Here is a 19439-nt window from a genome sequence, read left to right as displayed (position 1 = left end):
AGGGCCACACAGCTCCTGACCTCATTACAGCCTTGCTTCAAACATGGACAAAAGAGCTGAACTCCCAAGGTGAGGTGAGAGTGACTGCCCTTGACATCAAGGCCACACTTGACTGAGTGTGGCATCAAGGAGCCCTAGCAAAACTGGAGTCAATGGGAATCAAGGGGAAAACTCTCCACCGGTTGGAGTCATACCTAGCACAAAGGAAGGTGGTTGTGGTTGTTGGAGGTCAGTGATCTCAGCTCCAGGACATCACTGCAGGAGTTCCTCAGGGTAGTGTCCTTGGCCCAACTATCTTCAGCTGCTTTATCAATTACCTTCCTTCCATCATAACGTCAGAAGTGGGGATGTTCGCTGATGATTGCACAATGTTCAGCACCATTCACGACTCCTCAGATACTGAAGCAGTCCAGGTCCAAATGCAGCAAGACCTGGACAATATCCAGACTTAGGCTGACAAATGGCAAGTAACATTCGTGTCACTCAAGTGCCAGACAATGGCCATCCCCAACAAGAGAGAATCTAACCATCGTCCCTTGCTGTTCAATGACATTACCATCACTGAATCCCCGACTATCAACATCCTGGGGGTTACCATTGACCAGAAACTGAACTGGACTAGTTACATAAATACTGTGGCTACAAGAGCAGGTCAGAGGCTAGGAATCCTGCAACAAGTATCTCACTCCTGACTCCCCAAAGCCTGTCCACCATCTACAAGGCACCAGTCAGGTGTGTGATGTAATACTCCCCAATTGTCTAGAGGAGTGCAGTGCCCACAACACTGTAGAAGCTTGATACTGTCCAGGACAAAGCAGCCCACTTGATTGGCACCACATCAACAAACATTCACTCCTTTCCTTCATCACCGAAGCACAGTAGCAGCAGTGTGTACCATCTACAAGATGCACTTCAGGAATTCACCAAGGCTCCTTCGACAGCACCTTCCAAACCCACGACCACTGCCATCTAGAAGGACAAGGGCAACCGTTAGATGGGAATACCACCATCTGGAAGTTTCCCTCCAAGCCATTCACTGTCCTGACTTGGAAATATATCGCCAATCCTTCACTGTAGCCGGGGCAAAATCCTGGAACTCTCTTCCTAACAGCACTGTGGATGTACCTACAACACATGGGCCGCAGCAGTTCAAGAAGGCAGCTCACCACTACCTTCTCAAGGGCAACTAGGGATGGGCAATAAATAATGGCGTAGCCAGCGAAGCCCATATCTCATGAATGAATTTTTAAAAAGCAATGATTGACATCTGGCTTCTAAGCGACCTACATCCAAAATCAACACTCAGGTCTTTAACTTTGTCTCAAGTACCCAGGAGATAAATAAACATAAATCTGAAACAGTTTCACTGAAAAGTGCAACTGAAATGCTAAGGATTGTTGTGGTGAGTTTACCTCAGCATCAGCCAGTTTGGAGAAGTCTGACTGGCTTCCAATGTAGAAATCAATTCCTTTATTGGCTCCCTCCAGGGTAACACCTCGGATCAGAAGTATGGTCAGAACCACATAAGGGAATGTCGCAGTGAAATAAACCACCTGAACATGGAGAGGAACTTGTTAGATTTTCCTGTATTGCAGCTGCAACATTTACAGTATTGAATCCAATTGGATGGTAAATTAATAGGATTGTGATCAAAGCAGAAAATAATCCAAAAGGCTATTTGAGGAGTCAATAACTACATGAAGAGTATATTTAAAACTGAGTTGCAAATTGGAACTGAACTTAAATCACTCAATATTATTTAAACTATTTATATCCCAGATTCAGGAGATAACACAATTCAAGAGGAGAATCGATCAGAGTGTGATAAATATATTTAGCTCCTCACATTTACTGATTAGATTTCTTTTCAATCTCATTATCCCGGCAAACCTCATTTCACTCAAATAAAACCATGAGCCCAATCTGCTCAATCACTCAGCCCGTCCTGTCCAGCCTTCCAAAGCGGTTGGGAATTCACCCTGAGTCCCTGTAACAGTGACTGAAACCCTGAGGGGCACATCTCACAGTTTGGGGGAATTGCTGCTGTTCTTTCACTCAGAAGAAAGATCTTCAGGTCTCACTCAGACCTGGTGTGTTCAGGAATTCTGGATCTCACACTTAACAATAGCAACAAATGCTTATATTTATATAACACCTTTCATGCAATAAAAGATTCCAAGGTGCTTGTCGGGAGCATTATCAAACAAAGCATGATATCGAGCCATGTAAGGAGATATTGGCTGAAATTTTACATGGAGGCTGTGGCCCCGCTCCCACTCCCCCACGGCTGAAAAGTCACGGGTCAGCCCTCCTTCACATCTCTGGGGGTCCCCGAGCTGACTTAACTGCCTCAGGCTGAGACTTCAGAGGACGTCCAACCTCCAAGATCTGCTGGCTAATCAAATTGGAGTGGTGGCCACTGATAGGGCTGCAGCCAGTTGAGGTGCAGGGGTTTCACTGGGTCAATCTGACAGGTCCCAATGAGGGAGTGGGGTAGCTGTCATTGGGAGGGCACAGGGAGAACAAGTAGGGGTGAGAGTACCATTGGGTGGGGTAAGAGGCACTTCCATTGGGCACAGGGTGCCTGAACATGATGGACACAGCCCCAGTCTGCAACAAGGTTGCCAAGGGTCACGTGGCAGCCTCGCCACACAGCTTGGATGTCCATCCCACTACTGGTCAAATACCAGTGGTGGGAGGAGGCGCTGAAGTCGACATTAATTGGTGTATTAAGGGCCTCAGTTGGCCCATGGCTGGTTGGTTACCAGCGGGCACATAAAATCCTGGCCATTAGGGTTTCAGGGGCAGCTGAGCTGATGTAGGGGCAAAGTCAGGTGATATTATGAGGTGGAAAAAGTGGCATTAGTGATAATACAAATGTATCTGGGCAGAAGTTCATCTCAGAGTCAAATATGGCACCAAAGTTGCAAACAGACTGGTTTAACCTCAGAACGTTGCTAGGGAAAGAGATAAATGCGGTGATTAGGAACTGGAGAATGAAGGAGGCAACAAAGAGAATGACTTCAGTCTTCCCAATATTTAATTGGAGGAAATTTCTGCTTATCCATCACTGTGTGTTGGATAAGCAGTCTTATATATTAGTAAATGTTGAGTAGTCTGGTGAGTTAATACTGGTTGTCAGTGTACGTATGAAAACAACACTGTGCTTTTGGATGTTATCGCTGAGAGGCAGCTTACAGGTGAGAAATAGGAGAGGTCCAAGGTTAAATCTTTGGACAAACTCTCCTCGCTCCATAAACAGACATTTTTAACATCAACTGTGTGTAAATCATAAATGATTTATACATTCTGGTTTTATTTTTACAGATATCTGTACTTTGTCATGAGTTTTAATTCTACTCATTCTTGTAATATGCCTTTAAGGGGTAGCAGCATGACATCTTGTGGTGATTGTAGGTATAACCTTTCCTACTGCCTTTGGGGGTCACATGATTGTTCTGACGAATGAGCCCTAAGCACGGGTAATCTTGGGGGTGGAGTTTTCTAGTTGTGGACTTGGTTCAAGCAGGTAGCTTCTAAAAGAGCTCTGTAATAAAGTTATCTGTTTCAAGTAAGAAACCTGTCTGGTTTACCAAGTTTATTACAATTGGCGAGGAGGATAAATAGGTCCGATGCTGCACCTCGACTTGTGAATGGAAGTACATCAGTTCTTAAGGAAAGAAAGAAAAACCATGCCGCTCTTCGGTGGAATCGACCTTTATGTCTCGTCCACGGAAGACTGGTGCCAGTAAATACAGCGCCTAAGTTTTTATTTTGTGGGGATTGAAATAACAGCGGAGGAGAAGCAGAAAGTGAGGCTGCCACGTGACCCTTGGCAACCTTGTCTGTGGTAGCAAGATATAAAATCTCACCCATAGTCCAACAGCCCCAAACGCGCCCAATTCTAGATCTTTTAGCAAATTAGTAGACCTCGTGAAGATGCGTCTTCAGCTGAATCATCAGTAATTATGCAGAGATGTGAGTTTAATTCCAGAGTAAGGGCCCTGGGAGAGTCCATTGCAACTTATATAGCGAAGTTGAAGCAGTTGACGGAGCACTGCGACTTCGGAGACACGTTCAATGACATGTTGTAGGCCGGTTGGTTTGTAGCATTCACGACAACTCCATTCAGCGCCGTCACCTTCTGGACCACGATTGGCTACAAAAAGTTAAGCTCAGCTGGACAAAAATGTTTCAAGTGAGAACAGGAGGAATTCTCTAGCTGTTAAGGAAATACAACAGCATATTTATGATGATTTGAGAAAAAGTAAAAGGCCTACAAGCTGAAATATATGTAGATTTGGAGGCAACACCCCAGTTCTTTAAAGCCAGACCTGTGTCTTATGCCCTAAAGGAGAAGGTGGATGCAGAATTGTGCTGCTTAGAGAAGCTGGGCATCATCCAACCAGTCCAATTTTCAGAATGGGTAGTGCCCATAGTCCCTGTGATGGAACCAGATCAAACTATTCGCTGTTGCGGAGATTACAAATTAACTGTGAACACGGCTGCTAAACTGGATAAATATCCTATCCTGAGGATTGAAGATCTGTACACTAAGCTTGCTGGAGGAAAATCCTACACCAAACTGGACATGAGCCATACAGACCAACAGCTAGAGCTGGACAGCACATTTATAGGCTATGTAACCATCGACATGCACAAGGGCCTGTACCAATATACACGCCTACTCTTTGGTGTATCATCTGCCTGTGCAATCTTCCAAAGGACCATGGAAAGCCTATTGCAAGGACTTTCCCGAGTAGTAATGTACCTGGACAACGCCCTGATCACAGGATCAACAGAAGCTGAATATTTGGCCAACCTAGAACAGGTTTTAATAAGAGTTTTGGAAGCTGGTGTACAATTGAAGAAAGAGAAATGTACATTCCAAGCACCAGAAGTCACTTATTCGAGTGACCGAATGGAAGCCAAAGGCATCCAGTAGAGGAGAAAGTCAGGGCAATGAAGGAGGCCCCCTCTCCTACCAGTATCACTGAACTCATGTCTCTTTTGGGCGTGGTAAATTATTATAGTTGCTTCTTGCCAAACTTGTCAACAGAGTTAACATATTTACACTTATTATTGAAAAAGAACCATCAGTGGTCATGGAATGCACAATGAGAAGAGGCTTTTGTAAAAGGCAAGAAGCTATTACACTCATCATGTCTATTGGTACATTATGACCCATCAAAATAATTAATATTAGCCTGTGATGGATCTCCTTACTGACACAGAGGATGGAAGATGGTTCTGAAAGACCAATCAGCTATGTCTCCAGAACCCTCTCTGCAGCCGGGAAGGTTTATTCACAACTTGAAAAGGAAGGTTTATCAGTCATATTTGGAGTGAAGAAATTCCATCAGTATTGGTTGGACAACACTTCACCATAATGTGGGACCATAAACCATTAATGGGTTTATTTGGGGAGGGGAAGGCCATTCCACCAATAGCATTAGCAAGAATTCAAAGCTGGGCTTTGATCTTATTGGTGTATGTATATACCTTTATACACCGTCCAGGTGTGCATATTGCAATTGCAAATGTAGATGCACTCAGTCGTCTTCCATTACCAGACAACATTATACATGCTCCAGTGTCACAAGAAGTTGTGCTTGTGTTGAATTTCTTGGACTCTTTGCCTGTCTGTGTGAAGCAAATAAGGAATTGTACAAACAGGGATCCAATTTTGTCAAAATTCCAAGACCTGGTATTGCAAGGATGATCGAATTCACCAGTGCCTGAAGAGATAAGACCATTCCATGCCCATAAAACAGTGTTAAGTTGTCAAGATGAAATCTTGTTGTGGTGATCAAGAGTCATTGTCCCTTTCATGCACATTCTAAGTGGATGGATGTGTATGAAGTGAGATCACTGACATTGTGTGCAACTATTGAAAAGCTGCACCAATGTTTCAGCATACATGGCCGAACGGAAGTCATTGTTTCAGATAACTGTACTGTCTTCACTAGTATGGAATTTCAGAGATTCATGAGTTTAAATGGAATTAAACATATTAAAACAGCAACATAACATCCCTCATCAAATGGGTTAGATGAAAGAGCAGTACAAATGCTTAAATCAGGAATGAAGAAGTAATCCGAAGGTACTTTAGAAACTTGAATTTCACACTTTCTTCTCAATTATCATATGGCTCCTCATGCAACCACAGGTTCAACACCGTCTGAATTACTGATGAAACACCGTCCTCATGCAAGGTTGAGTCTGGTGTTTCCAAATTTAGAGGGGAAGGTAGAGAACAATCAGAGCAGTCAGAAATTGAATCACAATATTCATAGCAAAGTTCGACTATTTACTGTAGGAGATACAGTTTTCATGCAGAATTTTGGAAATGATCCCTGTTGGGTTCCTGGTATAATTGTCTTTGAAACTGGACCTTTGTAATTCCAAGTAGAAGTGGAAATCCGGATTGTTCAAAAACATATCCGGAGCAGTGAGTATAAATCTAGATTATCTCGGGGATTCGCGGCCTTGTCTCCAGGGAGCAGACTCAGGGGGGAAGAGCACCGGAGCGGTGACCTCGGGGCACAGAGTAACTGAAGCCAAAATTGAAAAAGTGACGTCACAGGAAAGTTGTGACCTGATTGGTTGGTAGGAAATCTGCACCAAATTTGAAAAAAAACACTGCAAAGCTAATTAATAAATCAATTATCTAAGTAGAGATGGCTGGGCAGGTGATGTGCTGTAGCTGTATGATGTGGGAGCTGGCAGATCCCATTGCGAGCCGTAGTGACCACATCTGCAGCAAGTGTTGGTTGCTGGAGGAACTTCGGCTCAGAATTGATGAGCTGGAGTCCGAGCTCCGGACGCTGCGGCACATCCGGGAGGGGGAGAGTTACCTGGATGCTTTGTATCAGGAGGCGGTCACACCCAGTAGATCAAGTACCTCAAGTCTGGTCAGTGGTCAGGGTCAGCAGGGTGTGACTGCAAGTGAGGCAGGTAGAGGGATCCTGTGTTCAGGAACAGAGGAGCCTCAGCTCTTGACCTTGTCCAACAGGTACGAGGTACTTGCTCCCTGTGTGGATGAGGAACAGGGCTGTAGGGAGGATGAGCCAGCTGACCACGGCACCGTGGCACAGGAGGCCATTCAAGAGGGGGGAGCAAAAAGACAAGTGGTAGTTGTAGGGTATTCTATAATTAGGGGAATTGATAGCTTCCTTTGTAAGCAGGATCGAGAGTCCCGCATGGTATGTTGCCTGCCCGATGCCAGGGTGAGGGACATCTCTGACCGGCTTGAAAGGATATTGGAGTGGGAGGGGGAGGATCCAGTTGTTGTGGTCCATGTCTGGACAAATAACATAGGTAAGACTAGGAAAGAGGACCTGTTTGGGATTATCAGGAACTAGGAACTAAATTAAAGAACAGGTCCTCAAGGGTTATAATCTCCGGATTACTACCCGAGCCACGTGCAAATTGGCATAGGGACGCGAGAATAAGGGAAGTAAACACGTGGCTAAAGGAGTGGTGCGGGAAATAGGGGTTCCATTTCGTGGGGCACTGGCATCAGTATTGGAACAGGAGGGATCTGTACCGTTGGGACGGTCTCCACCTGAACCGATCTGGGACCAATATTCTAGCGAAAAGGGTAAATAGGGTGGTCAACAGGACTTTAAACTAGAAAGTGGCGGGGAGGGAAGGGTAAAACTCCAAGAAGTATGACTAATGGGAAACAAAACAGCAGGTTAGCGTCCGGGGGGGTGGATTCAACTTCATGGAAAATTATGAAAAAACTGAAAAGAAAGGAGAGCCCAGGAGAGGCTATTAAATTCTCCAGAACACAAAATAGGACAGAGTGTTTGGAAAGGGCTAGGAATCTAACTTCAAGCACATCAGATAAAGGGATGACAATGAGAAAGGGGACGGGGAATACAGGACTGAAGGTGTTGTATCTGAATGCACGCAGTATACGAAATAAGGTAAATGAGCTTGTGGCGCAGATTGAAATTGGCAGGTATGATGTGGTGGGCATTACGGAGACATGGCTGCAAGGGGATCAGGACTGGGAGCTAAATATCCAAGGATATACATCCTGTCGAAAAGATAGGCAGGTTGGCAGAGGGGGTGGGGTTGCTTTGTTAGTAAGAAATGAAATTAAATCGATAGCAAGAAATGATGTAGGGTCAGATGATGTAGAATCTGTGTGGGTAGAGTTGAGGAACTGAAAAGGTAAAAAAACCATAATGGGAGTTATGTACATGCCTCCGAACAGTAGTCAGGATGTGGGGCACAAGATACAACAGGAGATAAAAATGGTGTGTAAGAAAGGCAAGGTTACAGTGATCATGGGAGATTTCAATATGCAGGTAGACTGGGAAAATCAGGTTGGTAGTGGATCCCAAGAAAAGGAATTTGTGGAATGTCTACGAGATGGCTTTTTGGAACAGCTTGTGGTGGAACCCACTGGGGAACAGGCAATTCTAGATTTAGTGATGTGTAATGAGGCAGATTTGATAAGGGATCTTAAGGTGAAGGAACCCTTAGGAGGAAGTGACCATAATGTGATAGAATTTACCCTACAATTTGAGAGGAAAAAGCTGGAATCAGATGTAACGGTATTACAGTTGAATAAAGGCAACTACAGAGGCATGAGGGAGGAGCTGGCCAGAATTGACTGGGAGATGAGCCTAGCAGGAAAGACAGTGGAACAGCAATGGCAGGAGTTTCTGGGAGTAATTTGGGAGACACAGCAAAAATTCATCCCTAGGAAGAAGAAGCATACTAAAGGGAGGACGAGGCAACCATGGCTAACAAGGGAAGTCAGGGACAGCATAAAAGCTAAAGAGAAAGCATACAATGCGGCGAAGAGCAGTGGGAAACCAGGGGATTGGGAAACCTACAAAGACCAACAGAGGACAACTAAAAAAGAAATAAGAAGGGAGAAGATTAAATATGAGGGTAAACTAGCCAGTAATATAAAAGAAGATTGCAAGAGTTTTTTTTAGATATATAAAGGGTAAGAGAGAGGCAAAAGCAGACATTGGGCTGCTGGAAAATGACGCTGGAGAAGTAGTAGTGGGGAACAAAGAAATGGCGGAGGAACTGAATAGGTACTTTGCGTTAGTCTTCACAGTGGAAGACACGAGTGACGTCCCCAAAGTTCAAGAGAGTCGGGGGGCAGAGGTGAGTATGGTGGCCATTACTAAGGAGAAGGAGCTAGGAAAACTGAAAGGTCTGAAGGTGGATAAATCACCTGGACCAGATGGATTACACCCCAGAGTTCTGAAGGAGATAGCTGAAGAGATAGTGGAGGCGTTAGTGGTGATCTTTCAGGAATCACTGGAGTCAGGGAGGGTCCCAGAGGACTGGAAAATCGCTAATGTAACCCCCCTGTTTAAGAAGGGAGTGAGGCAAAAGACGGGAAATTACAGGCCTGACGTCGGTCGTTGGTAAGATTTTAGAGTCCATTATTAAGGATGAGATTTCAGAATACTTGGAAGTGCATGGTAAAATCAGGCAAAGTCAGCATGGTTTCATCAAGGGGAGGTCATGCCTGACAAATCTGTTAGAATTCTTTGAGGAGGTAACGAGTAGGTTAGACAAAGGAGACCCAATGGATGTTATCTACTTGGACTTCCAGAAGACCTTTGACAAGGTGCTGCACAGGAGGCTGCTCAGTAAGATAAGAGCCCATGGTGTTAGAGGCAAGGTACTAGCATGGATAGAAGATTGGCTGTCTGGCAGGAGGCAGAGAGTGGGGATAAGGGGCTCCTTCTCAGGATGGCGGCCGGTGACGAGTGGAGTTCCGCAGGAGTCAGTGCTGGGACCACAACTTTTCACTTTATACATTAATGATCTAGATGAAGGAACTGAGGGCATCCTGGCTAAGTTTGCAGATGATACAAAGATAGGTGGAGGGACAGGTAGTATTGAGGAGGCGGGGAGGCTGCAGAAGGATTTGGACAGGTTAGGAGAATAGGCAAAGAAGTGGCAGATGGAATACAACGTGGGGAAGTATGAGGTCATGCACTTTGGTCGGAAGAATAGAGGCATGGACTATTTTCTAAATGTGGAGAGAATTCAGAAATCTGGAGTGCAAAGGAACTTGGGAGTCCTAGTCCAGGATTCTCTTAAAGTTAACTTGCAGGTTGAGTCGGTAGTTAGGAAGGCAAATGCAATGTTGGCATTTATTTCGAGAGGACTAGAATATAAAAGCAGGGATGTGCTGCTGAGGCTTTATAAGGCTCTGGTCAGACCACATTTAGAATATTGTGAGCAATTTTGGGCCCCGTATCTCAGGAAAGATGTGCTGGCCCTGGAGAGGGTCCAGAGGAGGTTCACGAGAATGATCCCAGGAATGAAAAGCTTAACATATGAGGAATGTTTGAGGACTCTGGGTCTATACTCGATGGAGTTTAGAAGGATGAGGGGGGATCTGATTGAAACTTACAGAATACTGAAAGGCCTGGATAGAGTGGACGTGGGGAAGATGTTTCCATTAGTAGGAGAGACTAGGACCCGAAGGCACAGCCTCAGAGTAAAGGGAAGACCTTTTAGAACTGAGATGAGGAGAAACTTCTTTAGCCAGAGAGTGGTGAATCTATGGAATTCATTGCCACAGAAGGCTGTGGAGGCCAGGTCATTGAGTGTATTTAAGAATGAGATAGATAGGTTCTTGATTGGTAAGGGGATCAAAGGTTATGGGGAGAAGGCAGGAGAATGGAGTTGAGAAACTTATCAGCCATGATTGAATGGCGGAGCAGACTCGATGGGCCGATTGGCCTAATTTCTGCTCCTATGTCTTATGGTCTTATGGTCTTATATGGGTCATCAAAAGAGTAGAGAGACATTCCAACAACCAGCTCTTGTGCCTGTAATTGATGCCGACCTTTTCATCCCTGAGTTGACAGACCGATCTAGAATAGACATACCTAATATCTCTGTTGAATTATCTAATCCTGAACTGCCACTGTCTAAGGATGCCCCGATGCTGTTATTCCTGACCATGACAATCCAGTGGGAGAATCTCAAGTGGTAGAGGTACACTGCTCTAACCGAATTAGAAAACTACCTCACAGACTTAATCTTTAAATCACATGACCTGTGTACTATGTATTTGTTGTGGATTAAGATATTCTTTCTAAATAGGAAATGTTATAAAACTAAAGGGTGATGAAATGTAGTGATTGTAGGTATAACCTTTCCTACTGCCTTTAGGGGTCACGTGATTGTACTGATGAATGAGCCCTATGCGCGGGTAATCTTGGGGATGCACTTTTCTAGTCATGGACCTGGTTCAAGCATGTAGCTTCTAAAGGAGCTCTGTAATAAAGTTATCTGTTTCAAGTAAGAAACCTGTGCGAAACACCAAGTTCATTACACATCCCTGGAAGGGGAGTGTGACATGTGATCCAGTTTTAGTTTCACTTTTGCCTCTGAACAGAGTGCACACACACACCCTACTGTTCTCATGTGCCTCATCTCAATAAATGAACCCACAACTTGTTTACACAATCCTTTATGAGTGATTTGTGCCTTAATATCATTCTAAAAACTTAACATCGTGCTCAGCAGGTCAAACACCATGGCAGCAAGATTAAGTACTGGTACGACACAGTGAACAGCCTTAGATCACGTTACATGGAATGAGACGACCCTCGACATCCTGGTCAGATTGCACTAGAGTTGCAGCGCCGGACAGTGTCGATAAGGCAGAGTGGTGAGTGCACAGAAAAGCTTTGAAGACACAGGGCTGGGATAGTGCTTAAGTGTGGAGCCGGTAAGCAGATGGATCGCTCGTAGTGAGATTGCAGCACATAACCAGTCAGTTCAGTGAATGGGACAGCCCATCGAGAGGGCCAGCACTGGGTTAGCTCAGTCGAGAAAGGCAAGTGACCAGTGTGTGGACCGGATCGATGGTGAGCAAGGGAGAGACAAACAAAAAAAATGTTGCAAATATCGGCCCAGAGATGCTTGCGATTATAAGAGGCAGAGCTTCGGAAAAGCATGCACAAGCGGCTACAGTAACACTCACCCAGGTACTACAGGAGAAGGAAGGTCAAAGGGTTATTAGCAAAATGTCCATAGAATTCCCCAGTGTAAATTGGGGTGCAGCTGACCTACTGTCCTGATTCAAAATGTTTAAACAATGTACAGAGCTATGGATTCTTGATTCAGATGTGTCTGAACCAGACAAGCATTTATGAGTAGATGATTTTGTTATCCCACAGAGGCCCCCAGTGCAACCCTGGAATGATCCGCTGGCGCAAAAAGGTTGAGAGAGCCAGTTACCTTCGGCGCAACCGGCATTGGATGGCCTTCCAGTCCGTGCAGTTGGGAATGAAGGTCTACATGGGCTGAACATGTCAGGATTAACAGCAGAAGATTTAAACTTAGGGGTCCTCAACATATATGGCCTACATTGGAAGAATTGTTCAATATTAGATTAAAATTCAGTATTCATCGATTAGCATTCATGTCATTTTGACAATAGCCTACAGAATCCATAGACCACTTCATCAGCAGATGCAGAGAAATGGGTATGTACTGTGACTTTTCGGATGCAGAGCTAGCAAACAGACTTGTTGAGTTGGTGATCGTGTCCACTCCTATGGAAGTATTCCAGATCTGCTAGATACCTCAAAAAGTATCACATTGAAGAGCTACTCAAGGATGGTTGTAAATATGAACGATCCTCTCAGGTTGACAAAGCTTGCAGGTCCTATGTACAGTCCCAATTGTTGACACATTTACTAAAACACCCAAACCTAGTAAGTCCTGTGGAAGGTGTGGCTTTCTGCATGCACCAAGGAAATGCCCAGCTTTCCACCAATTCTGCAAAGCATGTGGCAGAATGGGCCATTGGCAGCGGCAGTGAACTAGAGGAAAGGCCGATGCAGCTACAAAGAGCCGTGCACTGACCAAACAGACCATAAACAACAGGTACCTTCAGGCAAGAGAAATGACCATCTGGAACCTGTCAGAAACATATACATGCGGTGATTAACAAACCAAAACATGACAATCGTGTATGATGAGGTGAAGAGCAGTGAACACATGATTCACACTGCCAAACTTGTGGAAAACATAGACACTGTCACACCATCCAAAGTGTTTGCCAAGATTCAAGTTATTTGTCATAAGAAAGTAGGCAAGTAGTCGTTATTGGCTGTATTTTGACAAGGGGCAAGTGCCAACATACTACCCTTGTGAATTCTAAAAGACATGTACCCACAGACATGGAAGACCATGGAGAAACCTACTACTGTGCAACTTTCAATGCACAATGGTTCACTAATTCTATGTGCAGGCTCCTGGAGTACAAGTACAATCAATCCTCCAAGGTGAGGAAAAATGTTTTTCACCCAGAGGGTGGTTGGAGTCTGGAACAAATTTCCTGAAAGGGTGGTGGAGGCAATTTCGATTGAGGTATTCAAAAGGGAATTGGATTGCTACCTGAAAAAAGAGACTGTGCAAGATTATGGGGATAAGGCAGGGGAGTGGAACTAGCTAGAATGCACTTTCAGAGAGCCAGTGCAGACTCAATGGGCTGAATGGCCTCTTCTGCACTATAGAGATACTGTGATACTGTGTCATAAATGTTCTACATTGTGGAGACTAAAGGCCTGGTGATCGTAGGTCACCAGCAAGCCATAACCACACACTAGTGACAATCCATGGAATCGGTGAAACTTCACACTGCAGATCAACCTTAGAAACTACCCCGATCACCTCAGATGCAACCTAACATCAAACCACCCAGAATGTTTTGATAAAATTGGCAGTTTCAAGGGAGCTGCAACATTACGCTTGCAGGAGAATGCAAGTCCATCAATTGATCTGGTACATTTTGTGAAATGCAAATGCCAGCAGGTACAAGAAGAAATGGTGAAAGATTCAGCAGCCTAGCTGGAATGAATGATTCACATGGTAAAATCCCTCATTCTTAAATGTAGACAATCCAAGCAAGGTCTCCACATCGCAATGTTACATCTGAGAATGACACCTTTAAGTGCAATTATTCCATCACCAGCAAAGCTCATGTTTGGCAGACCAGTGCACAACAATTGACCTATTCTTACCCATTCTTTTCTCTCAGGAACTAGAGAACAACTTTTAAAACTACAAGAGAAGATGACCAACATGCATGATGAAAATCTGGGCACAGAATTGCCAAGTTTACAGTTGGGACAAAAAAGCTTGTATCCAGGATCCCAGAGAAAGTACATGTCCACCTGCTGAAGGATTTGTTCAGAACAAGGGTCCTATGAAGTCATTACACACAAAGGTGCAACAGTGAGGTGCAACTGAGGAAAAATCAGATCCATTCCTGATCCTCAACCACTGTGCTATCCTATTGCATTGAGGACAAGATCCTAAATGCAACCAGCAACAACATCCAAGAATGACAACCCCACAGATCACTGTGAGCCATTAAAGAAACCTTCAGACAAGATTATCACATTGAGATCCGAGTGAACCACAGATTACCTCTCCATTTCAGAGACTCACAGATTCACTAGTCCTATACACTTATGTAATGGTAACTAAGCATGAACATGTATTGTAAATGGTTATACTTCTTTGGAAGGGGGAAAAATATCCTTAAAAAGAGAGGATATTGTAATATGCCTTCAATGCATAGCAGCATGACATTACTTGAAGGAAAGTGTGTCAAGTGATCCAGTCTTAGTTTCACTTTTGCTTCTGAGCAGAGCACACACACACAAAGCTCTTCTGCTGATGTCTTCAAACTTTCTACCTTTTTATAAATGTTCTCATGCGCCTAGTCTCAATAAATGAATCCACAACATGTTTACACAATCCCTTATGAGTGATTGGTGCTTATATCATTATACAACACATCATTAATCACCAATCATTTTACCTTTCCTGAAGATTTGACTCCTCTCAATAATGCTGCCCCAACAATCAGCCAGACCAGAAGCAGACAGAGGGCTAAATACCAGACTATCTCCCCAGTCTCATCCATTGAACTGGTACGGCGTAAAACCACTTTACTGAATAAAATTATAACAGAAAACATCTTACATAATATTATTCATTACACACATTCACTATCCGATACAACGCACCAGAGTATTTAATCAAATAGACATGGGTTTGAATAATATCCAATTTAAACAGTTCTACAATAAGAAGTGAATTTTTGGCAAGTATTGAGAAGAAATTTTATTTCCTTTGTGATTTTTTTCTCTCTATTTTTATTTATTATATTTAAAATACAAAACAATCAATGAGTGCTGATGAGATTCCCTGGTGAGCTGATTTGATTTGAAACAGTTCCTGACAGTGCTTCACTGACTGCCTTACATTGCACTGTTAGAACTCCCTGGGTTAGTCACTGTGCCTCCCAATGAATTCAGCTCCTTCATATTGTTATACATGTTACCTACTCCCAGTTTCCCCTAATTCAGTTCCAGGGTCTATGGGTTAAACACAATACTGTATTCAATTAAAACACAAAGAGAGGGATATGAGTCACTGATAATAGGAACTACTTAATGTTTAGGAATTCTAGTGGTAAATCTTTCCCTTGAAAAATAAGAAAGTTAATAAAAGGTTAATAAATGTTTCACCATATAAATATTGTTCAAGTAAACCTGCAATGTTAGAAACCAGGGAGCTATTAACCAATGAAAGGGCATCCCCTGTTGTGATGTTATTTTGTAACAGGTGTATGATGTAAATGGTATCTCTATCTAAATCAAACACCTTTTCACATATTAAACAAGGCATTCGCCCAACTAACCTTCCCGAGAGGAAGCTACTGGTACAGCTGTGCAGGTTATTGGTGCCGCTATCTGTAGTAATTTACTTACTCCCAGTATTGCTCACTTGGACCCTGGTGAGGAACGTTGATTTCTGATCCATTTGGACATGTTCCATTGTTTACATGCAGCCATGTTGTGTTCATGATTTCAAAATATCCATCATCTAGAGTGAGATTGCAGAGCAGATCTAGAAAATGTGGAATGTGTTTTAGAATGACATTTCATTGGGAATGATGTTGACTTGGGGTTGTTGCCATGGTTTTGTTGACTATGGAGTCAGTTGTAGAGGGATAAGACACAACTTTACAGATTTATTTCACTGAGCGTACAAACTCTTCTAATCAGCGATCTATTGCCAGCCACCAAACTGCTTTGCAGCATCATTGTTTTAACAACAGCCGAATGTTCTTCATGGGTAAGAGGCTATACATGTTACTGTAGAACTTTTGGGAATAATTGTTCGAGTTCTACATGTGATACAGTTATCATCAAACAATGAGCGCTCATTGAGTACTCTGTAGCATGGGACCAATTTTCCCTCTATTTCATGAGATATCTGGGCTTTTTAGGTACTGGCTTACTTTCTACAGTGTGTTGTGTGTCAGTGATTCTGCCTTCAGCTCATCTCATGTAACAAGATTCAAAGCCACGTGTGAGATCTCTGTGATCACATAGTCTGCAATGCTGCAAGTTGCTGCGTTATTGCTAATACTGTCTGCGATAGTAGTCATGCTGAGCATGTCAGCTACTCAGTTGCGTGAACCGGCGAGATACTCAACCTCGAAGTTGTACTGATGAAAACAATCTGTAGATGCATAGAGGTTGATGACCTGATCCTGACATGTCCAGCAATGTAGTCAGAGTTTGGTCATCGGTTCGAAGAGTGAATTTTCTACCATAGAGATACATGTGCCAATGTTCACAAGCATAGATGCAGATGAGTGCTTCCTTCTCATTTGCATTCAGTTTCTGACAACAGGCGTGATGCATATAAGCAACAAGTCATTTACTACCTTCAATGTATTGTGAGAGTACAGCTTCAATCGCTTTTCCTGATGTATCTGTTGTGACATATGTTTCCACATTTGGGTCAAAATGCGCGAGGACTGGCAGTGATGCTATCTTCACATTTAATGTGTCAAACGCTGTTTACTGTGAGATCCTGCATTCCCATTGTTCATCTTTGCACAGTAGCTTCCAAACACGCTCCACGATCTCTGCATGCTTAGGAACAAATTGTGATAAAACTTGGTAGCACCAAGCAACAATGACAACTCTCTCATGTTAGACAGAGTCAGAAGCACATGAATGACTTTGACATTTTCATGTGTAAGCTTTACTCCAGCTGCTGTCACTCTGTACCCGAGAACCACACTGTACCCGACTGTGATTGTTTCCAAAACCGGAATGATCGTGTCTTCATACACTTAAAGAGTGTCTGTCGCAGGAATGAGAGAAAATTGCAAAATATACTGGTGGCAGAGTTTGTCACTCAATATAGATACTTTTACATCAACGTCAATGAGAAGCAATACTGAAATGCCCACGATCTTGAATGAGCAATTCTTAAAATGCCCCATTGGTGATGGTATATACATGCTGAACCTCACTCCCAGGAAGAGATGCCTCCACATGTCAAACTGATGAAGTCCTCTGTTTTGATATACACCTCTGTGAAGCGGTTCCACTTCAAGCATGAGTTACACTTTTCCCGAGAGCTGGATATGGCGTTGCGAATCAATGAGCACCTACACAATTTGAGCACATTTATGAAGGTATCTGACCGTGATAGGGCATGTGTTGATGAGATTGCTGAGATCTCCTTGTCCATAACCCTTGCACTTGAGCTGGTTGGACAAGTTGTCCAATGCTGACTCTGAAAGTGCATTTCTGTGTAACTTCTATGAATCTAACATGGCAGATTTGATTTGGACTTCCAAGGTCCAAGGTTCAATCATCATCCTCCATGTGGAGGTGTTCCCTAATTCATAGAATTAAAGTATTTTTAATTAATTGGTCACAGGTTAGTTCATTGGTTAGTGTACCAAATTTAAATGCAGAAACCAATTGCTGCAATGCTGCCATATATTACTTCACACGCTCACAACTTCCCTGGCATCTCTGGCTGAATGTAGATCACTGGATCATCACATTTTTCACTGCCCCAAAGCATTTTTCGAGAGCGCCTACTGCCAAAGCAAATATAGATATGCCTTCTGTGAGCAACTTGAATACTCACTGGCCTTCTGCTCCAAGACAATGTACGAGTATCACCTTTTTGTGGATCACTGCTACATCTGGACTATCCATCCCTGCAGCAAACAAATAGGCCTTGAACCCTGAAATCCACTGATACCATGACATGGGTGGATCTACTGGCGATGAAAGAAGCATAGCTGGAACTGGTAAAGTTGAACTTCTTTCAACTACCCTCATTGTCAATTTTGTGATGATTCTCTGGTTTGTTGTATATGTTAAATATCTCAGAGAAATGCAGAGATGATGTTAGTTTCCAAGTGTGCAACAGGCTTATTTATGAGAATTTTAAAATATCTCTGCAATCACAAAATGTCTGCACCCATGCTTATAGTTTATCTTCTAGTAGCTTCTCTTTTCACTTTGCTCTGAGTCCACTCCCAGGCTTGGCCAATCAAGTACAGTGAGCATTGATCAGTTAATTAACCACAGAACAATTGAAAGCTACACTCTGAACATCGCTTTGAGTGTCTCAGGTGTATGGAACCTGTGCTCACTGAAGCAAGCACAGATCAGCTGACCAGGAATAGAATTAAAGCCATTACCATTTCTTGTTGCTACTGGACACCATTAAGCAGTGTAAATGAATAAGGACAGCTCAGTTCAGGCTGTACCCCTTGCTTCTTGCTGTATTGAAGGAAGAGGTAGAATAGATCCAGGGACAGAGGCCCAAAGAGTGAAGCCCCACAGGAGGAGGCTGTATCACATTCACCAATACTCTGCCTGGAGAGTCTGCAGATCTCAACTGACGTCCCTGGATATGTCGGACAAACTGACTTTGCAATGTTAGTGATTCACAAAGGAGACCATCGACTGGCTGTGTGACCAGCTCTGTGACCACTTGAAGCTACGGTTTATGTGCTGCAGAGTACTCACATTTGGAAGTAAAAGTCACAGCCTTCAAACTCAGCTCTAACCCTTCCACACATCCACAAAGGAACCTGTGTCAGATCAGTCATGGGGACAGTGAGGGATAGCATTCAACAGATCACTAACAGCCAATTCTGTAGAGTTAGAGAGTTCGTTAAATTCAATGCTCCACAGAGAGTAGCAAGTATTGACATGTTGTTCTGCATCCTGCATACCTTTACCATAACTGAAGATCTGAACTCGACATCCTGGAAGATGAAGTTACAAAGTCAGAAGATCCTGTGTTCCAGGAGCTGGAGCATAGAAACATGGAAACATAGGAACACAGCCATGTGTTACTTTACAGGCTCACAATTTCCCTGGCATCTCTGGCCGGAGCCTAGGAACAGGAGGAGGTCATTTAGCCTCTTGAGCCTGTTGATCCATTCATTGAGATCATAGATTATTTGCAACCCTACTCCATAGATCCACCATTGCCCCATATCCCTTTGGCTAACAAAAATCTATCAATCACAGATTTAAATTGATTTGAAATCAAATGTAATTTCCAGGAGGGAGTTCCAA

The 19439-nt window shown here is 43.5% G+C and overlaps 1 pseudogene across 1 annotated transcript in view; it reads right to left on the bottom strand.

Moving 5' to 3' along the window:
- The window catches only part of LOC144683673 (sodium- and chloride-dependent neutral and basic amino acid transporter B(0+)-like), a 70131-nt pseudogene that overhangs the window by 38123 nt on the left and 12569 nt on the right, over nt 1-19439 (bottom strand). The window contains exons 5-7 of the transcript XR_013577312.1: nt 15798-15936; nt 14843-14975; nt 1413-1553 (exon numbers count right to left, since the gene is read on the bottom strand). The product of XR_013577312.1 is annotated as a sodium- and chloride-dependent neutral and basic amino acid transporter B(0+)-like (transcript). The remainder of the gene's footprint in view (nt 1-1412; nt 1554-14842; nt 14976-15797; nt 15937-19439) is intronic.

This window comes from Cetorhinus maximus, chromosome 8 (assembly GCF_964194155.1).
Source record: "Cetorhinus maximus chromosome 8, sCetMax3.hap1.1, whole genome shotgun sequence".
In the NCBI taxonomy this organism is placed as follows: domain Eukaryota; kingdom Metazoa; phylum Chordata; class Chondrichthyes; order Lamniformes; family Cetorhinidae; genus Cetorhinus; species Cetorhinus maximus.
Note: the sequence above shows the minus strand (reverse complement) of the source record. Positions and strands in the feature narration are given on the sequence as shown.